Source organism: Uloborus diversus, chromosome 3 (assembly GCF_026930045.1).
Source record: "Uloborus diversus isolate 005 chromosome 3, Udiv.v.3.1, whole genome shotgun sequence".
In the NCBI taxonomy this organism is placed as follows: Eukaryota; Metazoa; Arthropoda; class Arachnida; order Araneae; family Uloboridae; genus Uloborus; species Uloborus diversus.
The window spans coordinates 144,521,610-144,537,693 of record NC_072733.1 but is presented as its reverse complement, the minus strand read 5'-3'; the positions used below and the strand labels follow the sequence as shown (position 1 = coordinate 144,537,693).

The following is a 16,084-nucleotide window of genomic DNA, read 5'->3' as shown; positions in this document are numbered from 1 at the left end:
ATTTCGGTTATTTTTATAGTTACAAGTATATATACGAGTGTATACCGGTATACACGAGTATACTATACGTGTCGTGCAGACATGAGTAAACATGTTCATATATGAATAGATACATGTATACAACAGATACATGCATGCATGTGCCTACTCAAGTATATACGTGTATACACGAGTATATAAGCATGTACACGTGATTACCAACAGGAGTGTATACGTGTCTACACGAGTATAAACGTGTCACGTTATATGCGAGTATATACGAGTATAAACGAATATCATATGCGTGTTTTGCACTTGTATCTCGAGTATATGCGTGCATACCTGAGTATATACGTGTACAGTCGACGTATATGCGTATATATAAGTGTACATACATACTTATACGGGTATACACGAGTTAATTGGTGGATGTATATAGAGCGTGTTTGTTCGTGTCTACTCACGTAAATATGTATAGAAGCACGAGTATATACGTATGTTTACGTGTAAACACAATTATATTCCTGTTAGACGTATATACGTGTATACACCAGTACATGTATCCACGTATATCGACGAGTATATCCGATAATATATATGTATGCTTACAGAATGAATCCAAGATAATTTGCAAAATCTAAGTGGTGTGAAATGGGAGGATAAGAAGCAAAAAATCATAACGAACTTTTGGTCGCTGACACGCTATATGCACAAAAGGTCAGAAACTGATGTTAGCAAAACAGGTCACAAATTTGTTATACAAAGATGATTTTACCCGACATTTTAGTTTTTAAGAAATATTTAGAGCAGCTGTTAAAAGTTACGACCTGTAGTAGATCTAATACACGCATCGCAACAAAGGCGCAGCGACTGATGAAAGTTTTTCAAAAGCCTCGTAATTTATGACAGAGTGATTGTGATGCATGTATTACAGCTGCCGGCCGCAAATTTCATCAATAACTTTAAAACTTTCTCAAAACCTAAAATGTTGTGTAAAATTGTCTGTGTAATACATTTGTGACTTGTTTTGCATCCATCAGTTTCTGGTTTCACGTGCATGTAGTGCGTCAGCCTTGAGTTTGAGTCCATATTTTTCTTATGATTCTTGCTTCTTATCCTCCCATCTAAAACCTTTTAACAATTTTCCCAAGTGTTTAGACTTACCCTGTTTACATGTATATCATATACTTGTATGCAAGTGTCTACTCGAGTACGTATGCGTATATACGTGTCTCCCTGAGTATATAATTGTTCGGATATATACGAGCATAAGCGGGAATATAACATGTATAGTCGGATGTATATCTGTATAGAAAAAAAAATACTTGCAGATACCCAAATACGTGTTTATTGGTGCATTTATGTGAATACGTATATATACGTGCCTATACGAGTATATGCGTATGCATACGCATATACTCGTATATTTAAACCTGTTTATTGTAAAAACAATACATATTAAGTGAAATTAATATTTAATTTATATCTGTCTTATACTTAAAGATTAAGTGACTTTAGAAGAACAATATTCGTCAAGCCTAATATTATGACCACTTTACCCCATCTTACTTAAATTGTTCTAAAAAATTATTCAAAATAGATTCAGCTAACTGTTAATGAGTAAGGGTTCTTGAGACATGTAGGAAGCTTCCTGTGCAGTCAATCTGTCCATAATTCCAACAAACAAAATTTCCCAAGGAAGTTTAAAAAGGTGTTTAGATTTTAAGAATTTTCATATTTACATGAAATATTTTTTTTTTACCAAATAAAATTTTGCCAGTTGTAAAATTTTGTATTCAAAATGTAGTTTCTAAATGCACTACCCTAAAATAAAATTTTCACATTCATTCGAACATTAATTTCCAAGCTATAGGCATTTATTTGAATTATGACCACTTACCCCATTGACCACTTTCCCCCACCAGACCCTATGCGCATATACACGCAAAGACCTTTATTGTATATACTTATATGATTTACAATAATCTATGCTGTTGAATTTTGAGGAGGTAGGAAAAACTCATTATTTTGAATATATTACTTGAAATATATATTTATGATCTAAATTAGCAAAAATAACTAATATAGTAAAATCTGTTCATTAATATTATTTTTTGTACTAACTTTAGGTCAAACACTATTGGTTGCCTTCAGCAAGATTGAGAGTACATATTCTCCAGATGGTGCAATTTTCTACCATTAAAAGTTAAAGTGAAACAAATATAAAAATAACTTTTAAAAGCGTAATTATATTAAGCAGACTTTTACTATCGTGAATCGATTCGGTAACATTTTTGAAATTACAAAATAATATGAAAACTTACATTTTACTCCTTCAAGGATGTAGCAAATAGTGACGGTTTTATATTACACTCAAGTCTTAAGCCTACCACTACACAAGTTTTCAACAAGAATAACGCAACTTTATTTTTATTTCTGTCTTTGACTCTTTAGTGTGTAAAACAAATATAAATTAGACTGATAGTGCCATCTAATGACAAATTAAAAAAATAATTAAGATTGGTACAATTTTGTACCAAGTGGCATTAATGGGTAAAATTTGTTTTTTGAATTTCCCTCCATCTACCATAACTCGATTACATTTATGGATTGACAAGGTAATGAGTTTTTCTCTGCTCCACTTAGACTCTTTTATCATCCCCTTTCATTAGGCATATTAGTTCAAATTCACCCTGTATATATGCACTACACTTTAAGAAATATTAAGTGACCTGGTACTTTTGTAATACAGCAACCTCTCGTTAGGTCGTGCCTCGTTATATCGCTCATTTGGATATACAGTGAAACCTGTGTAAGTTGACCACTTGCGGTGCAATACTTAGGTGGTCAACTTAGACAGGTGGTCAACTTATAAAGGGGGTAATGATGATTATTATTTTTTTTTTTTTTTTACGTCTTGCACCATGCATTCATTTTTTGCCTAATTGACACTTACTCTTTCTGTTCAACTCACTTTCATTGTTTAGCACTACTTTGAATCAATAATATAAAATGTTATTCAAATATTTTTAGAGATTATTTTCTCAGAATGATGTATAGTATGTTATGAAAATTTAAAATTTCAATAAATTGATCAAAAAAAAAAAAAAAAAGTCTTATTGTTTATGAAAAGTTAATCATTTTATATTAATAGTTCCTAAAAAATTATAGTTAATCAAAAATAAAAATTTTTTTGTTTAACAACAAAAGAAAAACAAGTTTGGAGAATAAAAGGGTTCTTAGTAGTTTTCCCATGTGGTTAAACTCAAAAGGAGGTTTAGTTATGCTGCTGTTTCATTAGTTGGTAAAATGCTGGTCTGGCATCAAAAATTCTTGGAAAGCTATAAAAAAAATAATAAAAATAATAATTTGTTGAAAAAAATTTTAAAAAATAAACCAAGTGGTCAACTTACAAAGGGTTTTTTACAATACTCCAAACCAAACTTGGGGTTCATTAGTGGTCAAGATAGACAGGTGGTCAAGATAGAGAGGTGGTCAAGTTACAGAGGTTTTCTTTCATTATATAAGATAGGACTAATTCCGTTCTTGACAAAAGCGGTCAACATAGACGGGTGGTCAACTTACAAAGGTGGTCAACTTTACAGGTTTTACTGTATGACTCTTTTTCATTGTCTCCCAAAAAAATTAAAAGTAAATAAAAACACGTTGCTTTAAATTCTGGATGGAAAACTATCTCTCAAGAAAAGTCTGTCCTTTTAATGAGCTAAGGAAAACGGGTATGTTTTACATACATCAGAACTTATTGCAGTTTATGTTGCAATTTTTTATTTTCATTTTACCTGAAAAACAATCGAAACATTTGAAATTATATTTTTGTTATCTCCCGACAAGCCCAATATAAAAAGGGGTTACTGTATTGTGTCCTGATTCTTTTTCAAAGCCATTATGAAGTCTGCTGTAGCTCAAAGTTATCATTTCAATGGAGATCGAAAGTGGTGAATAATTGAATGAAATCTAGGAAGGTCAAACACAATTGGAGGTCGCCCAAATTTTGAATCTCCATCAAAGGGTCATGCCAAAGATTAAAAAGCTGTTGTATAAGCTCTGGATTAGTTGATAGACAGCTTGACCAAAGGTGACCAAGAGAAACAATTATCCAAAAGACCAATATCCAAAGACCAATTTCTGTCATTCTGGGTTTGAAGAAACTGTTAAGCAATTGCAAGAGATTTGAATTTGGAGTTTAGTCCTTGAGGTTGCTAGGGGAATTTAAATTATTAGCTTTTCTACTCCTGTACATAAACTTTTTAAGGTTAGAATGTATGCAAGAAAGTCAATGTTTTGTGTCCCATTCACTTCAGTTGCCAACGGGGCATCTTTAAACTATTGCCGCCATCATGTTCAATGGAGGCAAGCCTGGTCCCCAGTATTTACTGAAAAGTCCAAATATAGTTTGAGTACTGATTCTAGACCTGTTTTGATCTAGACTGTGGTACATGCAGCTTGCCTTCCCTGATTTATAAAATATCCTGTTTCTGCGGCCGTAGTTTAATGGTTTGGAGATTAATCATGAGAAACTGCTGCATCAAGCTGAATAACTTTCAAGGAGGCTCTATAAAGGTTTGGAGATGTGGTGACAAAGTATTGAAACCCACAGTTATACTGTTTAGGTGGGCTATTAGTCAAAAGTTTTTTCTAATGGATGAATGCTCCACTAGGGTGGTCACAAAAAATCGATTTTCAAATTTCTTCCACGGCACCCCCCTAAAATGTGCCAATGGACTAGAAAACATGATTTAAAAAGTTTCAGCTCAATCCGATAATATTAACACGTCCCGCAAAGAGGCTAAAGTTACAAAAAACAGTGATTCTTAGCAAAAAATCGTAGTTTTTCTCCTTTAAAAACCAAAATTTTTCATCCTAGAAACTTCGTTCTGGTCTCACTTTATAGGAAATTTTACTCTCGTGATGAGTTATCGTATCCATTTTTTAACAAAATTTATAGAATGGTACTTGGCATTTTTCAGGTCAGGTCGTGGAAGATATCATCAAAAAGGAATTTTCATGCAAATACCTAAAGGCATTACAATATTCAATTACATTTATTTGCTCTTTGTAGGTTTTAATTTATCCATCAAAAAGGCTTCATTTGGAAGCACTTTAAAAATTAAATGCAACAAATTGCTGATTTAAAATAAAGGAATTAAGTAGTTCAGAAGAGAAAGCAGTGTTAAAATTACAAAAAAGAAAAGAAAAAATTGAATGCATTTTATTGCTTACACTGAAAATTATACATCATTATGTTATTACTTTTCATTGAGAAGTTAAAGTGGTAATGGTTTCGGTATGATAGATTTTGATGAATGGAAAAATGTACCTGCACTCGGACATAAATTGTAACAGAAACTGTCATTAGTTAGAAATTAGTTTTACACCTGTTTCAGCTGTGCCATTGACAACCCTTAAACTGTTTACTATCTTTTTAGCTTTAATATAATATTGGTTTTTACACTCTTCATCAAGGTAAGTATTTAAAAATTTTGTATCGATTTCGAATCTCTTAAAAAAATTGCATATCTTAAAAAGTTTGAGGAGAAATAAAAAAAAATCTACTTCTTTGTCCAATAAGCTAAGATTGAGCTGTGCTTTTGTATCCTTATCATCACAATCATCTTCATTATCTTCTACTTCAGATTTTAATTTTGGATCTTTCTTTGTTTTGATGTTTTTTTTTCTCCCTAAAGCATCATCAAAAAAGGGAAATGCAACCTTTTCTGAGTTCAGGGACCACAAATGGTTAATTATTTTATGTAGTTCTGTGCCTACATCATCTTCATAAATACTCTTGTATTGAACCAAAGATTTTACTACTGTAGATCTTGGTTATGGGCCAAAGCTGGATCGCAGACAATAAACCGTACTTTTGCATAAATATTGTTGATAAACAACCAAATATCTTCAATACCTTTTAACTTTAAATCGATTAAGGAAAGCTCATCCCTGAGAAGATATATTTGTAAAGAGTATATGATGCAGTGAGAAGCAAAGGAATGTAATTGCCAAAATTTAAATTTTCGAGATAATCATTAGAAATAATAGGGGAACGTCTCCTCTGCTTAGGGGCAAGAGATGGTACTAATAGCTCTGGTAAGGGCTGTTATATAGCATGATTTAGAAAAACAGTTCTATGAAAGTCTACCTAGGATCTGCACTTTAAACGCATTTTAAAAGGAACTTTAAAACGTCCACTTACATCCCTTTGCTTTTCACTACGTCATATAGCCTTTGCCATCCATCTTGTGTGATAAATAGCGCCAGGTACTTGAAAAGTAACATTGTTTGAAAAAAGACTCCCTAAATTGGTTAAGCAAAGTGGAATGAACTTCTTATAGGCATCCCTAAGCTGCAACTGTTTTTATTTCTCAAAAAGAAAGCTTGAAATTTCACCTTGATTGCTTATTTTGTTTTTAATCTTCTATACTTGCTTTGAATTGCTTCTTATCTATATCATTCGTCCTGAAATTCTTGAAAAATATCTGATTGAGGACCAGTGGACGTACCTACTTTGCAAATCAAAACTCCTTTCAAACCAACTTCTAAGATGTGGTAGCAACAATCTAAATACAAAAACTTTTTCTGTAACAAACTGCTCAGAATACGCAAGTTTGTACTGCAGAAAGGAGCCATAAAATGACTGTCAGTTTAACAAAAGCCCTAACAAGCCCTCGTCTAAGAACACAGGCCACTATCTTGGGAATCGTAGTTTTTCCTTTCCCTGGGGGGTCGAAAACCCTTACATGACTGGGATTTTTAAGCTAGTGTTTAGCACTGACCACCGAGGAGGAAAGCAACCTTCCGTATTTACGGCCTCTACAGCTAATTTCATAAGTTTTACATGCAGTTTTTTTTTTTGTTTTAGCTTTGAGTTTTAGAAACAACTATAGTACAGTGAAATCCTGTTGCAACGAACTTCAAATTACGAGAAATTTTCTTCGTTGTAACGAGGTTTTAGTAGTAATGAAATTCAAACAACGTAATGGAAATCAAATCGGAGCTGAAAATTTCTTTCGTTGAAACAGATATTTCGTTGTATCGGTATTCGTTGTATCGGGATTTCACTGCATATATTTCTGATAATATTGCAGTTTTTGCTCTGATAGCTTAACATTGTAAGAGGGTTACAACCATTAACTAAGAGAAGCAGTACAATTTATATTATAATGATTCATTCTTTTTACGCAATTTTGAGGATATTAGCTACGACCTGACTTGAAAAATCCTAAATAATGTTCAATAAATTTTTACAAGAATTTAAATTAAATTAGACTTAAAGAGAATAAAATTCCCTATAAAATGAGATGAGACAAAAATTTCTAGAATGAATAGTTTTGGTTTTACAGATGAAAAACTACGATTTTTTGCTAAAAATTGCCATTTTTCGTAACTTTAGCCTCTTTGCAGCACGTGTTAATATCATCGAAATTACTTGAAACTTTGCAAATCACATTTTCTAGTCTATTGGCACATTTTAGGGGGGTGCCGCAAATGATTAGTTGAAAAAAGTTTTTCCTCATGCCAACCACCATATCAAGCATTTGTGGTATCAGAATACTTGGAAACAGAAGATATCAGTCACATTACTTACTTCACTTGAACAACCAGTGAACTTCTATATGATGTCTCAGACTGTCAAAATTTCTCCCCACACCTTCTGAGAATTAAAAAGTGCACTTACAGCCAAGTGGTGTTCGATTTAAGCAGCCTTATAATCCACTTTGGTGAAGTTCACTTAAATCAAGATGTTATGTATGCATATTAGGGTGGAACGAAAAAAACAAAGTTTTTATTTTCGAATTGTAATAGTGCAGAAAAGTTGCGATTGGTGAAGACTTACAAAACAAAACAAAAATTTTTAAACTCGGATAATATCTTCCGATCCCGCAACGAGCCTAAAAATTTGAAACAATTGAAAATTTCATGTGTTTTTAGCGATTTTTTAAAAATTTTGCTCCCACGTTTCTTTTTACTACTCTAAGACGAAAAAGTTACGATTTCTGAAGCCTTCAGAAATTTTAAAAAACATATTGAAATAAAATAATACCTTCTGATCCAGGAACAAACATGAAAAGTAAAAAAAAAGTTAGAATTTCATCTTTTCTTATAGTGATTAAAAATTAAATTATTCTTCTTGTTTTTTTTCCCCAGTGTTACAGGGAAAAGCCTTTTAAAAAACCCTATATTACACATAAACATTATGCAAAACTACCATTCTTTACAACAATGAAATATTTTCAAATAATAGAAAGTTATAAAATATTTTCCAAATTTACAATCCAGTATACAAGTCTTATTGTTTTAAGTGTTACTTGTTAAAGCTAATTTATAATCAGATTTTTTGTAAAATTCGGGCATAATTGACCTAGATTTCAATGTTGCTCTTATGTAGCCATCTCTTGATTTAAATCCATACACTTTGAGTGAAGCCTCCGTCACTAGTTTCACACATCTTTTGACAGCTTGCGTATGGCAGGGGAATAGTTTTATATCCCAGTCGGGTATAGTGCCTGTTGCAATAAGATTTTCAATGTCTTTGTTAGGAACTTTTCGAAGAAAAGGTGGAGAAGATAACTTTGTCGTGTTCCAATAATAATCTCTGTGTAATCTTCTGCTTCGAAATTTAGAGATGGGATGACAAAGTTTCTAATGCTTTTGCCTTTAGAAACAGACTCCCTGGCTTTTAAGACGTTTTTAAACGCTAGTTCTCTTATGTCCTCCTTTCATCAAACACCATTGCCATTAATGAGTTTTCGGGATGCGCGAAGAAAGAGTTTCTTTCAATGACAGGGTAAACAACTTGTTTTAGATTGTCAGGTAAGTATCGACAGGTTTGAATTGTTCTGTAAACATGAATGGCACCGTCTGTGAAATTTTTGCGGTTCTTTATTTCAAACCAGACCGGCATGTAACATCTCAAAATAAAAGTCACTATGTCTTTTAAATCACCTGATGGGATCGATACATACTTACGTACAGTCAAGGACTCTATTTGCACAAGTGAGCCATCTGGAATGTGAGAGTGGGCCGGGATCACGATTTGACAAATCATTTGGGCAATTGCCACCCTTTATTGCCTGAGATATATCTAAAAGATATTTTTGATCTTTGCTCAAGCACTTTCTGTTTACATCTGGAATTGTACAGTCAATTGCTTGAAAATCTATTACTGGCAGTTTTTCGCAACCTCTGAGTTGTTCCCCTTTTCGCCGATAGAGGGCGCTACTGTTGCTGGGGTGATATTTTGCTGCTCCTTAGATAAGTGATTTTTTACTGTAATTGTTTATTTTACTGCTTTAATTTCAGTATTTTTATTGTATTTTATCATATAATTAAGTATTTTTGTGCTTTTAAGTATTATTTTTGATTTACTTGCTTTCTTAAAGTGTTTTTCTATTTTTTGTAGCTAAGCCTAAAATGTGCTGATTTCTTGTTGTTAAGCCTGAGTGCTCTGTTAAGTGTGTAACTTGTTTATTTTAATTTACTGCTTGTCTTAGGATTTTGTAATTTTTGTACCCTTTTCTTCCAATGCTTTCTAATTCTAATAATTAGTTTTATTTCTTCAATTTTGCATTTTTATATTAACTTTTAAGTATCATTTTGAGCTAGAATGGGGGTTATATGCATAATGAAGGAGGTTAAAAGTGGTAAAGGGGACAAGTAGATTTCTTGTGACCTATGTCAGATGTTCTGCTTGTTTAAGGGGAAGGATGAGTCTGAGAAGGATTTCATTTGCACTAACTGTGTTGAACTCTCAGAAATCAGAGTTAGGATGCTTACTTTGGAGAGTGAGTTAGCATTAGGCTGTAGGAGTGTAGATGGGGTAAACACTCCAGAGGGAAAGGGGGAAGTTAGTAAAAAGGAGGTGGGCATTAGCTGTGTGTTAGATAGTGGGAATATTCCAGAGGTAAAGGAGGAAGTTAGTAAAAAGGAGGTGGGCATTAGCTGTGTGTTAGATAGGGGGAAAATTCCAGAGGTAAAGGTTAAAGCTATTGCTGATGTGACAGACCGGGAAACTAAGGGTATAATTTTGGGAGATTCAATGGTGCGTGAGGTGGGAAACTCAATAGGCAGAGTTAGACGTAAGGTGGCTAGATGTTGTTTGTCAGGGGCTCGGGTGAGAGATGTAAATATCGTTGCTGAAAAGAAGGGGGTATTTAATAAAGAGGATGAAATTACTTTGTGGGTGGGAACTAACGATGTAGGCCATAGTAACAACGATGAGTTTACAAAGGAATGGGATTCCCTGTTGGACAAAGCAACCAACTGTTTCGCAAATGTCCAAGTGGTTGGTTTGCTTCCCAGGTATGGAGTGCATAAGAGTTGGTTAAACCAACAGGCTAGGTGTATGAACCTGAGATACTCAAGGAAATTTGCGTTAAGCGTAGTATCAGGTTTATTGATGTGTGGAGTAAATGTAAATGCGATTGGATTGCTAGGGATGGCCTGCATCTGAGCTCTACAGGGGTCAAAATGGTTAGTGGTTTGGTTTTAGAGGCTTCAGAATCAAAAAACTAAGTTGGAATGGGGGGCATGGTTTTAGGAGCAGAATTCGAAAGGGTATTAACTATTTGGATTTTAGTAGAAACGGAAATAGTGTGGCTAATAAGAGAAAAGATTTTAACAGTTGGGATTCAAATAACCGTGCAGCATTAAATAAAAGTAAGATGGGCTTACTTAAGGTTTTTTATACAAATGCTCGTAGTATTAGGAACAAGATGGAAGAATTGAAAAGCATAATTATAGAGGAGAGGTTGGATATTATTGGAGTTACTGAGACATGGGCTACCAAAAGTGATGATGATTTATTATCTATTGCTGGGTGTAATTTGTTTAGACAAGATAGAGTAGGTAAAAGAGGTGGTGGGGTTTTATTTTATGTCAGAGACACTTTAACTTGCAATGAATTGGTAATTAATGATAAACCTAATGAGATTGATATGATTTGGCTGGAGTTGATGAGCAATAAGGGAAATAAACTACGTTTAGGGAACATTTATAGGCCACCCAACTTAAGCCAGGGTCAAGATGAACAGATGTTTAGTATTATTAGTGACATTTCAAGTAGTGATGTTCTGGATATCCGTATCCGTATCCGTATCCGCGGATATCCGAGGAAAAATAAAGATCTGTATCCGTATCCGTATCCGTTACTTTTTTGACGGATCTTAAACGGATCTTTTCTATTCTAAAAAATTTTAAATATTTGAATAAAAGACTTAAATTTCGTTTAAATTAGGTTTTATTCCCTATTTAAATTATAAGGTATCATTTCAGAAGCCAACCGCCATATGCGTTATTATTATTATTTTTTTAATTTTTAGTTTAATATTAGTTTTTGTTATTGATGTGGGGTTTCTGTTTTTCTTCATTTTGGTTTTTCCCGGCATCCTTCAAAAAAAGTGAGACAAAAGGCTCTATTTACTGTTTGTAAAGGTGTTCTCGGCTCTGTTATTTCGTCGGTCGGAGTAATTTGGGTGGAATGGGTCAGCGCTGCATTTATGCTGAAATAAAATGCGAAAAATTATTTCTAGCCTATCTAGTAGCAGCTTTACATTCTTGCTCCTGTATCCTACACTACCGAGCAACATAGAAATAATTTTTCACATTCTATTTAAGCATTAATGCTGCGCTGACCCGTTCTTTCCAACTCTCCATCAGTTTTAACGGAGATTTCTTCAAAGAGTAAATCATAGTCTTTATTATATTTTCGACGTAGATCACATTTTTTGAAGAAACAGTGTTTTTATAGTGACGGGAATACCTTCCGTAATAAATTTTACATTTGGATAGTTGAATTGGGCAAAAACATTTTGAGATCCGTATACGTATCCGTATCCGCGGATCTTGACACTAATGATCCGGATCCGGATCCGTATCCGCGGATCTACTTTTTTACCGATCCGGCACATCACTAATTTCAAGCAAGGGGTCAGTCATTATAATGAGAGATTTTAATTTTCCAGGAATTGATTGGAATAATTTTTACCATAGTAATAGCAGAGAAGAGGAATTTTTGAAAGTAATTCGTGACTGTTTTTTAGATCAAATTGTAACTCAGGGTATTCGACTGGACGTGATTTTGGATCTAGTTTTCTGTGATATGGAAGGTTCTGTTCAGGGGTTATGTGTAGGGGAACACATTGGAGACAGTGACCACAACAGTATTAGGTTTGGGATTAAATTTGATACGCACAAAGTAGAGAATTTTAGGTTTGTGCCCAATTTCAGAAATACTGATTTTGTGGCACTTAGGCAGAGTTTGAAAGCAGTTTTTTCTTCTGGATTGGACAATAGCGATGTGAATCTTCAGTGGGCAGAGTTTAAGGAAAAGCTAGCGAAAACGGTTGGGGATCATGTTCCTTTTATGAGAAAGGGTGTCAACACTAAAATTTGGCCAATGTGGTTCTCCAGGGAAACTAAAGACGCTCTAAATTACAAGCAAGCTGCTTTTCATAGGTTTAGAGAAACTGATCACAGTGCAGATAGGCTCCAATATTGTAAGGCAAAGCGTAAATTTAAGTATTTGGTACGGATTCAGAAAAGAGAGTTGGAGCAAAGACTGGCAGATAACATAAACAGGAATCCCAAGAGGTTTTTTGCATACGCTAATTCGGGGAAAGTTCGAAATAGTCATATTGGGCCACTGGTTGATGAGCACGGAATTTTAATTCAGAACGATAGTGATATTGCTAATGTTCTTAATAACTTTTTTTCGAGTGTTTTTAACGATAACTGTATCTCAACAGTTGACACAAGCTACAGTACAGCTTGAGGACTTTGTATTTTCCAGGGATGACGTTTTACTTCATTTGAAAAAAATTACAGAGACTAAGGCTCCGGGACCTGATAATATTTATCCAAAAGTTTTAGTTGAATGTGCGGAGGAATTAGCAGATGTAATCGTAAATATTTTCAATGCTTCTTATAACTCGGGGACAGTGCCAGAGGACTGGAAGCTGGCTAACATTACACCGCTCTTCAAGAAAGGGTCTAAAGGAAGTGTGGGAAATTATAGACTTGTGAGTCTAACTTCGGTGGTTTGCAAAATTTTTTAAACATTGATAAAAATTAAGATAGTAAATTTTCTAGAGACTAATAATCTATTGACTAGTTTTCAGTACGGTTTCAGGAAAGGTAAATCTTGTGCAACTAATTTATTACATTTCTATGACAAAGTTACCATGGCTTTGTACAATAAGAAGCCTGTAGATGTTGTTTACATTGATTTTCAAAAAGCTTTCGATAAGGTACCGCATGTTGCTCTACTTAGCAAATTAGCTGATACAGGAATAGGAGGGAAAACTTTCATTTGGGTGAAAAACTGGCTGACCGGAAGGAAACAAAGGGTAGTTGTAAGGGGAAATTACTCTAATTGGAGTGAGATTTTAAGCGGGGTTCCTCAAGGATCAGTGTTAGGGCCTGTTTTGTTTATTGTTTTTATGAACGATATTCACAAAAATATTTCTGGGAACATGAATTGTTTGCTGATGATGTCAAAGTTATGGGGACTGTAGATAATGAAGATCAAGCAAAACAGCTGCAAGAGGATCTAGATCATATTACGGAGTGGGCTGATAAATGGGGTATGGCTGTTAATGTTGGGAAATGTCAAGTGCTACATTTAGGGCATGGAAATAAGTGTACAAGTTATTATTTGCAAGGTTCAGTCATTAGTCAGGCAGACAAAGTGACTGATCTGGGGGTCTTAATAAGTCGGGATTTAAAGTTTAGCCAACAGTGCAGCATTGCTAGTAACAAGGCCAATAAGATGCTTGGGTTTATCAATAGATCTATTTCAAACAAATCTAAAGAAGTTCTTCTGCCCTTGTATAGAAGTTTGGTAAGACCTCATTTGGAGTATGCTGTTCAGTTTTGGTCTCCTTATCTTAAGAAAGACATTAATGTATTGGAAAGAGTTCAAAGGCGAGCTACAAGGCTAATAAAAGGACTTTCTCACTTAGACTATGATTCCAGGCTTAGAAGGTTAAAAATGTACAGTCTTAAGCAAAGAAGAGACCGAGGGGACATGATTCAGTTGTTTAAATTTATTAAAATGAAAGATGTTATGGGACTGAAGTTAAGCACTGAAAACAGGACAAGGGGTCATTGTTTTAAGCTATATTAATCTCAGGCTAACATGGATATTAGGAAAAATTATTATTATAGCAGGGTAGTGGAACCTTGGAACAGTTTACCAGAAGAGGTGGTAATGAGCAAGAGAGTAGATAGTTTTAAGAGGGCCATTGATCTTCACTGGGGATTGTAAATTGACTAGGACCAATCTAGCTGGGCCCAGAGCCTGTTGCTGGTCGTCGCTTTTGTATTTGTATTTATTGGTCCAGAAAACGAATTTGAGCCAGTTGTTCCACCATCCAAATACCGAAAAAGATGGCGAAAAAGCAACTCAATGAAATGTAATAAACAAATAGCCCATTGCAATGGTCGTCCAATATAAATTTCAAATTGACGAATCGTGCCACTTTTCCACCCAGTATTGATTTTAGTACCATCGCAACCTACGATGGCTAAATCACCCAGTGAAATTCTTTGTTCATTTAGATATGAAACAATGCTATTCGCTATGTCTTTGGCTGATCCAGAGTTTGGAGACACGTGGCCAATATAAACGGAATCAGGTTCTTTGATAATAGAATAATGCTCTTCTTTCACTGTTCGCCGAAATTGCTTTGATTCAATCTTATCTATATATAAAGTATCATCTTTTCTTCCGTCAAAATAAATACCCCGAACGGAGTCTTGTTTAATGCCACTTTGCAGATCTTTTCTATTTTGGCTCTTTTCTCTCCTAATTTTTTGTCTATCAACAACTTTAGAAGTATCTGTTTCAGTCACTAAGCCAACGTCTTGAAGCACACTGGATGCTATGGCAGCAATTGCACGATCAGATACGCCGTAACGATCGCAATTTAGTGCCGTAGTTTTCAGCTTAATCCTCATCTGCCACCCGGTTTTCTTCTCTGAGTCGGTTGACTTGTAATCATTATCAGGTTCTCTCTTGACTGAACTTGGTTGTTCTTCATTTGAAAGATCAGATTCATCTTTCATGACTGAAACGCACTCAGTAACTTTTCGTTTTAAGGCATAGGCTTTTCTTTGAAGTCTTTTTTTCAACCTTTTTGTTTCCTTTAGTCCAAAGTTCCAATTTTTCCTATGCCATGTTTCCTCTGAAGATAGAGAAATCTTTGTTCAGAGATCGGTATCTTTTTAGATTTTTCGCAGGTACATTTCATGTAAATTGGACATTCACAAATGTCTGGGGTCTTTTTACAATTGCAAATAACCTTCATTACGCACTTACACGCAGAGACGTCAAAGAGTTTCCTTGCTTCACTTTTAAATTTATCAATCCTTTCTTTAAACTTTGGTTTATCCTTGTCTCGGTTGTAAGATCTCATGAAATTGAGATATTTTTTGTAGAAGATATCAATGAGCTGAGCAATTCTTTTCAGGGAAACTGTAAGAATCGAGGCCTTATCAAAGATACATTTAACTTTTTGCGCTACTATGTCCTTAACAATGGAAAAACTCACTTTCGTGTTATTGACTTTTCTAGCTAACTCAAATCTCTCTTGAAAGCAACTTTGAAGTACATTTTCATAAATAAGGAGCTTATTTCTTGGCAAATCTCTCGGGTGGCCAAATATAGGGCACTCAAAGGGCTTTCTCGTAATTATTTTCTGCAAAGATTGATTCATGTTTGAAACACGTTTAGCAGAGCAAATCGACTTCACACGCACATTAGAAACATTGAGAAATACTGATGCCAGCGCGACTGCTTGATTCACTTGAGTAAGATACCTATAGACACAAGGCAACTAAAAAGTTCATAAATTCAAGATCGTGAGGCGCTAATGGGGCATATTAGATGCATACTCTGTCCTGAGCTGCATAAACATATAAGTCTCGCGTGATTAAAGGGCCATGTGGACAATTTCACAGGCAGGCTAATACTAAAATATCAAATTTGTTTTATAAACAAACGTTCTTCCATTAGTATTTCATACCGAACTTATGTGGATCGTTAAACTAAAATAAAAAAAAAAGCTGAAAAGGTATTAAAGTTTAC

General features: G+C 34.4%; 1 protein-coding gene across 1 annotated transcript in view; it reads left to right on the top strand.

The window, feature by feature from the left end:
- The window catches only part of LOC129218979 (USP6 N-terminal-like protein), a 181,994-nt gene that overhangs the window by 120,601 nt on the left and 45,309 nt on the right, over positions 1-16,084 (top strand). The window lies entirely within an intron of this gene.